Here is a 12,775-nt window from a genome sequence, read left to right as displayed (position 1 = left end):
GTCAAACCCTTCACTCTGAATGAGAAATGATACATATAGACTGAATATAACCACTTCCCCACCTTCAAGAGTCAAATTCCTAGGTGGTGGAACTGTTTCCAAGATTCTCTCAACAAATAGGTGAGAGTGAGAAGGTCAAATACAAACACTTCTTGCAGACTTTGTTTTGGATTTTGCTTCCTTAATGAGGCCTAATAAACCATAAAAATAACCTATCATGTCTATTTATTCATGCCTACAACATCTAACCTTGAAATAATGTTATGAAACTATCTCACAAGAAGATAGAAAACATAGATGAACGCCTTAGAATTCAACCTCTTTGAGGGGGCGACCTCCTTTACATTACACAAATGAACAATTCTTAGATGATACAAATGAAAAGACCTCCTTTCTATATATAGGAGTCTAAGGGGTCATAATATAATCAGAGTCGACATGACAATAATAATGTAAGGGCACAATAATAACAATAGTGGGCTTCTATGGGGCACAATAGTAACAATATGGGGACTACATGGCTACAACAATATAATAAGGGGGTTTTACTAATAACAATAAGGGGTTACAATAGTAGTATAGGGGCCTAACATGCCCCTCTCCTTCAAACAGTGTTGTCCTCAACACTTGAGTAGTTCTTGATGCTTCTGTATAAAATTCTTGTCCTCCCATGTGGAATATTCAGCAAGTAAGTGCTTCCACTTGATGAGATACTCTAAAATTGATCGATTTCGTAGTTGTCGGGTTCTTGTTTCTATGACTGCTCCAAAATCCAATATGATTTTTCCTTTCTCTTCAAGTTTTGGCAATATTGTTTCAATTGGGATCTTCTGCAACTTTTGAATGAGTGGCCATACTTCTTCATCCTTCTTCCATTCATCCCTTGCTTCGTTTATCCAATCTGGTTGGATAATAGAAATAGCACAAAATAATGCTTCCACATCCTCATCCTTTCTTGAGAGTGCATCTGCAACAATATTTTGCTTCCCTTTTCTATAGATGATGTCAGTCATAACCCAACATAATTGTGACCCATTTTTTCTATTCTTCTAAAGGTAATAATTGTTCTAAAAAGTATTTAAGACTATCATGATCCATTTTTACCTTGAAGTGTCTTCCCATTCGGTAAGGTCACCATTTCTTAAGTGCATGTAGAATTGCCAATGTTTCCTTCTCATAAAGAGCTTGCTTGAGATGTAGCAGTAAAAATACCCAATCACCTACATCAAAACATTTTTCACTATGATGTTGATCTCCCTGTTGTTTCATTCGATTTTGCACCAAAGTGGCATTATCCTTTAAAAGTTGGAGAACTTGTTGTTGATGCTCGATGTGATTTGTCACTGCTTGAATCTTTTTCTTCTTGATATGTCCTTCTATCTTAAGAGTTTTAGGAGAGGTAATTTCTTCCAATGCTTTACAAGATATGGTCAGATTCATTTCTTGATGCTCGATGTGATCTTTCACTTCTTGAACATTTTTTTCTTGATATGTCCTTCTATCTATATAGTTTGAGGAGTGGTAATTCCGGCCAATGCATTACAAGATATAGTTGGATTCATTTCTTCTTTCTTGATGTGATATTTCACTTCTTGAACCTTTTTCTTCTTGATATGTCCTTCTATCTTGAGTGTTTGAGTGGTAATTCTTGCCAATGCTTTACAAGATATGGTCAGATTCATTTCTTCTTTCTCTAGGTTGGGTCTTGGAATATATCCTCTTCTTTAGATGTTTCTTGATCCTTTTCTTCCTCCTCTTCATACTCTATGTAAAATAATTTCTTCTCAGCACACTTATGACCTTTAGTGCATTTTCTATCACAATTGTAACAAAGACCTTTTTCTTTTTTTTCTTCCAATTGTTGTGGTGTAATCCTTGTAGGTTGTGGAAGGCTAGGAGAAACAACACTTCCATCTTTATAGTTGTGATGGGCAGAATTCCTTGTTGCCATAATTTTTCTTTCCACTTTGTAACAAAGCCCTTTTTCTCTTTTTTCTTCCAATTGTTGTGGTGTTTCTCTAAAGAAGGTGTTGCTCTTTGTATTCTCATAATGTGCTATAATTTCCTCCATGAAAATTGACCACGTAACAATTTTTTTACAAGAACAAAGCTCTTTATACCATAAAAATTGATCTTGTTCTAAATATGAAGATGCAATACATACCTTTTGCAATAGTGGTACACCATGTAGATAAAAATATTTCTCCATCTGTAGTATCCAATTTACTGGATCCTTGCCATCAAACTTCCTCATCTCGCTTTTTCTTGATTTTAGGAGCTCGATCTTGAAACGACTGTAACTCTATACTTTCATATCTTTAAGTTCTGAAATTGTGACCTGAGGTAGCCCTCTGCATCCTCTTTCCAATGCCATCAGTCTGATCGAATTTAGATTCTCCAAGAAAGCGTTATGCACAATTTCCCAAGATGACTTGATTATATACCTTCTCAGAAGAGCGAACTTGGATGAAGTTCTATGTGTCACTATTTTGACCTTAGGATTTGAAAAATATACACAGGAAACTATAGTATGTCCTCTTTTTGTAACTTCTTATGAAATTTTAATCTGATGCTCAAAACAAAAGCTATGACTATTTTCCCCAGGTCACATGTTTGGAATGTACTTCAGGAGTCTGTAAAAAGACCAACTTTCTCAGATCATATCTTCGCAAATATTGTGCAAAAAGCTCTGAAATTTAGACCTGAGGTTTAGTGCGATTTCGTCTCAAATGGGTTTTGTTTTCGCTTCTAAAATGTTGCAAAAAAAAATTACAGTGAAAATGCCACAATGACCTATTTGGAGCAGCGAAACCCTAGAATCCAAAGCTCTGATACCAAATGTTATGAAACCAGCTCACAAAAAGATAGAAAAGATAGATGAATGCCTTAGAATTTAGCCTCTTCAAGGGGGAACCTCCTAAATGTTATGAAACCGGCTCACAAAAATATAGAAAAGATAGGTCAACGCCTTATAATTCAGCCTCTTCGAGGGGGAAACCTCCTTTACATTACATAAATGAACAATTCCTTGATGATACAAATGAAAAGACCTCCTTTCTATATAGGAATCTAAGGGGTCATAATATAATCAGAGTCGACATAACAATAATAATATAAGGGCACAATAATAACAATAGTGTGCTTTTATGGGGCAGAATAGTAACAATATGGGGACTACATGGGTACAACAATATAATAAGGGGGTTGTACTAATAATAATAAGGGGTTACACTAGTAGTATAGGGGCCTAACAAATAACTTTAATTACATCTATATTTTTTACTTTGACCAAGTCAAACTGAAAACTAGGAAATTTACATAGTGAAATTTAAATGAAAAACACAGAAATTTGCAGAAGCGCGGCACCGACTTTGATCCCACTTTAAGGTGCCTTCCTGAGGTACAAATGAAGATGTGAAAGAATGGTCAACAATATTTTCCAGTCTAGTTTCCATAACACCTTGAATTTTTGAAAATGACCCATGGGAAGGCCTTCAAAACCTCATCCTCCCAAGGTGTCTCCAGAAACGTAGCGCCTGTCAAAAGATAGGGGCAGAATGTTGATTTTTTACTCCTTTTTCTCCTTTTTCTCAAAATTCAGGCCCTCTATGAAAAATATGTTGAAATTGGTTTTGATAGGATTGCATGAGCTTTCCAAAACTACAAACATTTATCATTTGGAGGCCTTAGGAAAAAGCACAGCGCCTCTTTTGTGACTAGCCAATTTTCTGAATTTGGCACCAAAATAGCCAAAAAACAAAAAATGCTCAAAATTCCTTCAAAAATTTTATGAGCTGCAATATGACGTATGTCAATATCTCATCGATGCTTCAGCAAGCATGTCTAATTTATCCCTCTCATTTTTGTCCTTTAGGGTTTCCTTGAGCTTGTTTTCCAATTGTTTGAGCTTGACGTTACATATCATGTTTATGGTTTGATAGTGATGTGCCATGTGCCTATGTATTTGGTTATCTCTTTTGGATTTGTAAATAATATTTTCCAAGTGTTCATTGACCTTATATAACTAATACTCCCTATCCTCATTGATCTCTAAGGCAATTCTGTCCTCCATGTCTAGGTCTTCATCAAGCGAAATGTGCTCTTTCTCCTCTTTCAATGTGTTTTTAAGTCCCTTTGTCCTCGGCCTCTTTTTCCTAACTTTTTTTTCAGTTTCATCTTATTCACTAGGCTCAAAGATTGCTTTTCCTTTGCCTCCTTTCTACAACACCTTAAATTTCTCTTTCTCCATGATGAGTTGTCTAGCCTTAAGCTGACTGTTTTCTTGTTCAAGGAAGGAAATGATGAATTGAGCGAGTTAGGGAGGGGAAATGATAGTAGGGGAATTTTGGGAGATAGGTAAGGGTTGTAAAAAAAGTAGGAAGTTTGAATGGAATGTAATGAGAGAGAGAGAGATGAGTAGGAGAATTTCAAAAATAGTCTTGCTAGGAAATTGCCCAAAATGATAGGTATGAGCTAGGATTTGTGTAAGGATGAGGCAATATGATGATTGATAAGTTATTTAGTGAATCAAAGGGTGTTTTAAACATGTACAAAGATATGAGGTGGAATATTTACATGTTTTGAATATCAAAACTAACCAAAACATCAATTACATAAGTGCTTGCAGCATAAAATTTTCACCTAAACCCTAAATGAAGAGAATTTGCATTTGTATTCATCTTGCCAAAGGAAAAAGGTTATCAAAAGGATGATAATTACTTGTGAACAAGTTTAGAATAAAAATAAGTAGGATTGCAAGCTCAAAATCAAAATTTGGGTGAGTTTGGATGAGTTTCAGGCTACTCTAGCATAAGCACAACGCAGCTCATGGAAGCGCAGTGTAGTGTCCAGAAGCGCAGCTCCACCCTCAAAAGTGCAACACAGTATTCAGAAGCGCTACACTGACTTGCAAACCACTTTTGGAGGCATTAAATGGCTCCCAATTGCGAACTTGACAACTCATTGGAAAGCTTCGGAAGTCTGCTACAAGATTGACACTTCAATCTTGTAATTTGGACACTCCATCAGGGAGAAAAAATGATTTTCCCAAGGTCGCTCCAAAAACCCTAAGTGTCTCTGACAAAAGCACAGAACCAACTGGTAGAGCACTTTTGGATTCCTTCCGCTAATCCAAATCACAATCTTAAGGGACCATTGGAAATATTGGGATGTTTGCGACATAATAGAGTTCTTATTCACTGCCAAAACCTGCTACAAATCCCTGAAAAACTGTCTTGAAGTCAAGCTATCCAGAATTGTAACAACTCTCATGTTGCAGGTGTAGTTTGGGAATTTCTCTCAAATCATAATACCAGCGCATAAAAGAAATGAGGTTTTTGTTCCTTGGACTAATTGACAAAAACCTCTTTCACTTTTGTAAAATCCTTCTCCATTTGGTCAGAAACATAATTTGAAAAAAACTGTGCCTATGAGAAATAATGAGACGAGGTAGTGTACTACAGCATTATCTTATTTGAAATAAAACATTACCTTTACCTTTATTTTTATTTCCCTGAGCTGCTAACTCCCTTTACCCACTGAATTACATGATGGAAATGTTTTTGTTTTGACATATGGTATCATGATGACCCATGGATTGAAATCCTAAACCATGACCTAAATTGAGGAATTTAACCATTTCATGACCCAAGACATTTAAATGAAGATATGATACCTCGAAGAAGACAATGACCGTGATGAGTAATGAAGACCACGAGTAAGTTAAGGGAGGAGCACTGACCAAGACATCAATAGCCAGTGACCAAATTTTTATTTGAATATTCACTGAAATGATCAAAAATTGACTTGACAACCTAACAACACCTTGTAAGAGCATATTTGATCACTAGTGATAGGTTGAACTGACTGACACTAACAGAACCATTGACACAAGTACACTTACACTCACTAGGCACGTGCATCTCACTTCTTGAAGACAAATCGAACCACTCTCCCATGATGAAAAGCAAGAGTTGAAGCAAATCCTTAAAACAATTACAATCGGGCCATCATACTAGATGGGACTCCCACACCAAATGGTGTGAGGTCTAGTTAGGACTTCATACCAAGGTGATCCCCTGAATGTTGGCGAGTCCAACACTATCAACATTTTTGACGCTAGAAGGAGGGAAACCAGTTGTACATGGCTAAAATTCCCCTCACACTCATTCAAAAAACATCTAGTCAAGGCAGTAACTCACACTCTCTCTCACCAACACGTGACTCAATAGTTGGTTACCCCTCACCTCCCAGTGTTGAGCATGAGACTTTAGACCAACACCTTTGCTCTCTTTGTCCCATCACTTTCCAACTCACAAAAGAAGTCGATCTAATCCCAGACAGACATTGTTGGGTGATTTAATTGTCTGTTAAATACCTATTATTTAATTGTCAACCTGGGGGTTCCGTAAAACTTAGAAGAAAACCAAAATATATGGCACCTCAGATGCAACTATAATCATATTTAGAAGATAAGTTATGGAAACTGAAGGGAATGTAATTGTAAACTAATTGTAAGTGCATATTACAAATATAAAATTTAACTAAGCAATTTCTAATTCATTATGTAATAAGTAGGAGAAGTGGCTCCTAAGTTAGGAGAACTAGATCTATCCTTCTTCTAGAATACTACTTCATGAACAAAAATCAGAAGCCACTAATGTAAAATAGTTTAATATGCATAAACAAATAATAGAAGAGGCTCCTAACTAAGGAGGTCCTTGCTATTCTTCATTACAAATTCATTCATCATTAATGCCATTGTTGGAAAACTCGAAATTCAGAAAATCACTTGAAACTAGAAAAAGAGAATGAATTTCAATTATTACTCATATCAAATAGAAGAGAGCCTAGCTTAGGCCCTTGTTTTCCCTTTCATATGCTGATAAGATTTAAACTAAAATTCATTCATTAATAATGAAAAATCTTCAAACATCTAAGTAATTAAATGAAAATAAAATATATAATGAAATAAATCTATAATGAAATAAAATCTATAATGAAATAAAATGTTTCTTTGATCCTTTTAGAGTGAGCTCAATTCTCTTAAGAACAAAGTGACAAAATATTCCATAAATTCATATACTACATTAAGACAATTTATATCTAAAACTATAGAAATAAATCTTTATTCTATTCCATCATAAGTTAGGATACATTCTCCAAGAGTCTTCCCTTTGGAATGGAGGAGGTACTCCTATTTATACAAAAACATAAGCAACTAACTCATTAATGGAGATCCACTAATCCCTCCTAGATCCACAAATCCTTCATATGGTTACAACCAATATGAGACAAATATTCCTTTATCCATGATTTTTCTCCATGAGATATGCTGACCCCTATCTCAAATCTCCTCCAAATATTCAAGATAATTCGAATTTGAGCCTTGGAGGTCACATAAGAGTGTCTTGGAACCTTCCAAATCACCTACACATGTCACCAAACTCATTCCACCTTTAGGTATAAGAAAATACGTGTTATTTTTCTAACTTTTAATCATAAATTCACTTTAAATACATAAAATAAATAACTTTGGAAAATGAAAATATGAACCCATATGTTAATGGAAATATAATGATAATGTGATGAAATGAGGTGACAAAATGAGGATAAAGGTGAAAATGGAGTGAAAGTGTATGTTAATTTGGCAACCCAACATACCCCCCCAACTTACGTTATTGCATGTCCTCATGCAATCTATTACATTGATTTACTTTAATCATGATTTGATCTTTTGAATTGTCTTCCTTTTATATGAACTTTGGCTGGTGTTAATTCTTATTTCATCTTCGCATAATCATTTGATAACTTTATTCCTTTTGCAAAGTGTCCTTTTGAAAAATATTTGATTGCAACAAATTACTTTGGTTGGTTCTTGTGTAGCAACCAACTTTTATTAGTATTGGTTCTTGTGTAACAATACTTTTTTTATTTTTGCATTGCATCAAAATACTTTGAAAACATTTAATCAACCATTCATTCTATGATCATCATTTGCAAAACATGTAACGTTTGAATCATAATGCAATAGTAGTTGTTTGGAAAAGTATGTTGGTTAAGATGGCATGTTTATAAAGGACATATATGACATATGAAAGGTGATATATAGTGAAATGTGAATATAAGGTATGAACATGAATTCCCCCTCCAACTAGAGATATGACAATGTGAAAAAGGAAGTGAGGAACTTTCCAAAGTTACAATTTTAAGCATTTTAAGGAATTGCATTACTAAAAATTAGAAAACCACATACCTTCACTTACCCTCAATGTACATGAGTTGTGGATGCTAAAGAGTGTGGTTGTTTATGCTTTTGGATCATGGAGTATGTAAACAAAGGAATTCGGATCTTCTTCTGTGTTCTCTTTGTTGATGACAGTGTTTGAATCTTTATTGATGCTATAAAAAATTGATCTATTATAAACTATTAAAATGATATAGTCTTCAATCGTTACAACACCCGATGGTACAATTCTAATCATGCGAATAAATGTGTCGATGTCGAGCATGAAGAGAAGTAATTGGATTACCGACCATTGATGCATGTCGTTAACCAATGTGAGGTAACTCACCATTAATGTCAATGAGTGCCAAGGTATCTAAGTACATCTTACAAAGGGCGAATAGATGAGCTGATGTCGAGCCACTTGCAAGATCCAACGATCAAGGGACATTGGTGTATTCCCATGATTGCTAGTGAGAGAGCTTATCATTAAGGCATACAAGCCTCAAGGTACTAATAAGGACTCTAGCCTTGAACCTAGATAATGTGCCGATGTTGATACAAGACTTGTTAGAAGGGAGGCCTTAAGGAATCCTCCATTGTCTAACTCGATCATGAAACAATAATTTTGAAGGATTATGGATGAGAAATTTTGTAGTGGATCAAGGTTTATTTGGAAAGATGAAAATGAAATGGGATGAATCAGATTTGTAGAGGAGCTGTATGTTTTTATTGATGGGTTACAGGTTTGGGAAAGTGGGGCAGGAAAATGACTGTGAAGGAATATTTATTGACTGAAGAAGTGATAATTCATGAAGGTTTCATTTACTGAAAAAGGAGGAATACAATGATGAATGTAAAAGGAAATGAGGTGAATTTTATATTTACTGAATAAGCATGGATACAATGGAGACACTAGCATCTGAAAGGCTTGCAAGTGATGGATCTAATCTGACATCATGTCCTCATGCATTGATGTTTTATATTTTTTGTTGCTTTGATAATTTTATTGTGAAAGGAATGTGTTCTTTGAGAGGATTTTCAATGATTTATAGATATGATGACATTTTCCCCCTTGTCTTACCCAAAAGCATGTCCTCATGCTTGAAATGGGGATTTTAAAAGACAATGTCTGCTTGTGGTAATTTGTTTATCTTCCTAGAACCTGCAGAAACTTAGTACTATTTCTGCAATGAAATGTAAGTTTATCATAAGAGAGATGTGATAAATCTCTCTATTTATGACATTTACAAAAAAGTTAAGAATTGGTACTAATAAAACAAATTCATGAAAGAAAAATAGAAATAATTTATACCTGTATTGAAACTAGTGCCTCATTTTACCTTCTATTTATTGTCAGCAATTTATTCATTCTTTAAATGTTTCAAATTCTAAATGTATCTTTCTCATTATGTATATCTCATCAAGATATTTCCAACGAGGCTTGAATCATCTAAATCCAATGTCGTATGAGAAAGTTGTGCTTATTTGAAATTTGGCTGAAACAATGAAGATTGTCATAAGGTTTCTCAATTGCAGGATTGTGCCCTTCCTGCATCTAAAAATCTTGTCTATCTTCTTTGGTTGAACCATGACATAAAATTTTCTAGTTTGTGATGTCATTGGCTTCTGTACCTGCAAAACTCAAAGAAACATGATCATATAAAAATACATTATGAAATGAAAACACATGTCTACAGAATTCAATCTTCCATCTACAAGATTCTCTTCAAGGCAATTTGTAAAACAATAATCCTGTAGATGAAGCACCCTTATCGTTCTTCTTCTTGATCCATTTTCAGTGTTGAAAAATGAGCTGGCAGATGGAGGGTGACTGTGTAATAGTGATGTGACAGTGGGTACTGTGGAAAATGGATGATGTGACATGTTGACTGTTTGACTGATGATGTGGCAAAGAATGTGCAATATTGGCCAATGTTGTGTTTCCATGTGGTGGCAAAATTGTTGTTTAATTAATGTTGTATCAAAATTGTAGAATAGTTAACAAATTCCAATCCCCACAAAATTGAAAATCATGACCTCCATTATACAATTGAATGACTTACCAATAGATCACAAATCACATCTACGAATTTAATGGAATTTTGGAAATTTTAATTATTCTAAAATGAAAATTGAAACAACAATTTAACAAGTGGCCAATGTAAATCCAACATTTTTAGGAAAATAGGATTCCAAAATATTTGTCATATCTTTTGAATTCATCCTTTCCAAGAATTTTAGCAAAATGAAATTCCAAAATATTTTCCAAATCATTTTTCATATCCTTTGAACTCATCCTTTTTGCCGAGAAAGTGGGGTTTTTAACCAATTTATATTCTATAAAAGCTTGGGAAATGGTTATGATATATATATATATATATATATATATATATATATATATATATAGATATATATATATATATATATATATATATATATAATACTGCAAAAATTTTCAAAAATGATCTTTTCTCCATGCTTACAACCTACAACATATATATATGTGTGTGTGTGTGTGTGTGTGTGTGTGTGTGTGTGTGTGTGTGTGGTAGGTTGTAAGCATGGAGAAAATATCATTTATGAAAATTTTTGTAGTAAGAATTTTTGCAATAAGGAAAGAAAAAATATTCTTACTACAAAAATTTTCAGAAATGATCTTTTCTCCATGCTTACAACCTACAACATATATATATATATATATATATATATATATATATATATATATATATATATATATATATATATATATATATGTTGTAGGTTGTAAGCATGGAGAAAAGATCATTTCTGAAAATTTTTGCAGTAAGAATTTTTGCAGTAAGGAAAGAAAAAAAATTCTTACTGCAAAAATTTTCAGAAATGATCTTTTCTCCATGCTTACAACCTACAACAAATATATATATATTTAATTTTTTATTTTTATCAATAATTTTATTTTTAAATTTATTGATTGATTTTTTGCTGCTAGGTGGCTGGCCATGGCTATGTGGCTAGGCCATTGGATGGTCGTGGCTGCTAGCTGCATTTAATTGAAAACCAGTTCTTTTTTTTCACGCAAGGCTCCAAAGAACCCCGAAAATATATCAAACGGTTATGAATTTTGAGAAATTTTCTTGGGAAAAACATAATTAACCTCGTTCTGAGAAAAACCCATGTTTTATATTTTTAAGATTCGTTTTCATTTGGTCACAAACTGCCGAGTGAAATTAGTTTATTTTTTCCAAAATCAGTAGAATGCACAACTATCTTTCATTTTTTCAAAATTACACATAACATTTGCAGCAATTGGTTTCGTTGGTTTCTATGAAATTTTTTATTTCTTTAAATTTGCTTTATTCTCATTTTCGTTTTTGTGTTTTTATTTATTTTTATTATTTCTTTGTTTTTTTATTGTTGTATTGTTTTTTTAACAAAAGACATACTAATATCAAAATTCTTTTTCTAATCCTCCAGATCACACAAAGCGCAGAAGGAAAGCATACTCAAGTTTTTATTAGTTGACTCCTCTCTTTTAAAAATTTCGATGCAAAACATAGAAAAGAATCGATCATACTCAAGTTTTTATTAGTTGACTTCTCTCTTTTAAAAATTTCGATGCAAAACATAAAATGAAAAGAATCAATCTTACCTGAAACTATCATTCTTCCACCTTCACTTGTGCTCCTCGTTCACAATCGTTTGTTTTATTGCAGTTTTTTTCTCTCAAGGGTTAGTAAATGGGTGGTTCTTACTACACCACAAAATTTCAAATTTATCCTAAAAATTACAAAAACTTGTTTTTTAATTTGTTAGTCATATTCTATTGAAAATGAAATCAAACATTCTCTTAAATATAAGATAATTTCCAATGCATCTAATTGCACAACAAGATCATGAGTAGGCTCATAGCCAAGTTTGAAAAGTAAACCCTATTGAGTTCTTAGACATGATCATGAACATTGACTAGTTGAAACCAAATTTGAATGTGATCTTTAGTTTTTTCATTTTCTTCAACTGTCATAGCACGAAGCTCTTCAGATCTTGTTTTTGCAATTGGATATATATATATATATATATATATATATATATATATATATGAATGGGGGTTCTTGATTTTAATGTTCTATGTTTTCTATATGCAAATGCAAATAAACTTAAATGAAAAATGCCTAAATGCATCTAACCCCAAATGAAAATGACCTTAAAAGAAAATTTTTCCTAAACAATCCTTCTAACTTAGTTACATCTAAGTTTGCTTCCCCAGCAACGGCGCCAAAATGTTGGGTGATTTAATTTTCTATTAAATCCTTATTATTTAATTGTCAACCCGGGGGTTTCGTAAAACTTAGAAACAAACCAAAATATATAGGACCTCAAATGCAACTATAATCAGCTTTAGAAGATAAGTTATGGAAACCGAAGGGAATGAAATTATAAACTAATTAGAAGGGAATATTACAAATATAAAAATTTAACTAAGTAATTTCTAATTCATTATGTAATAAGTAGGAGAAGTGGCTCCTAACTTAGGAGAACCAGATTTGTCCTTCTTCTAGAATACTACTTCAT

The sequence above is a fragment of the Pinus tabuliformis genome, chromosome 1_2 (genome assembly GCF_031772625.1).
Source record: "Pinus tabuliformis cultivar Carrire ecotype Pingquan chromosome 1_2, CPIR1, whole genome shotgun sequence".
In the NCBI taxonomy this organism is placed as follows: domain Eukaryota; kingdom Viridiplantae; phylum Streptophyta; class Pinopsida; order Pinales; family Pinaceae; genus Pinus; species Pinus tabuliformis.
Note: the sequence above shows the minus strand (reverse complement) of the source record.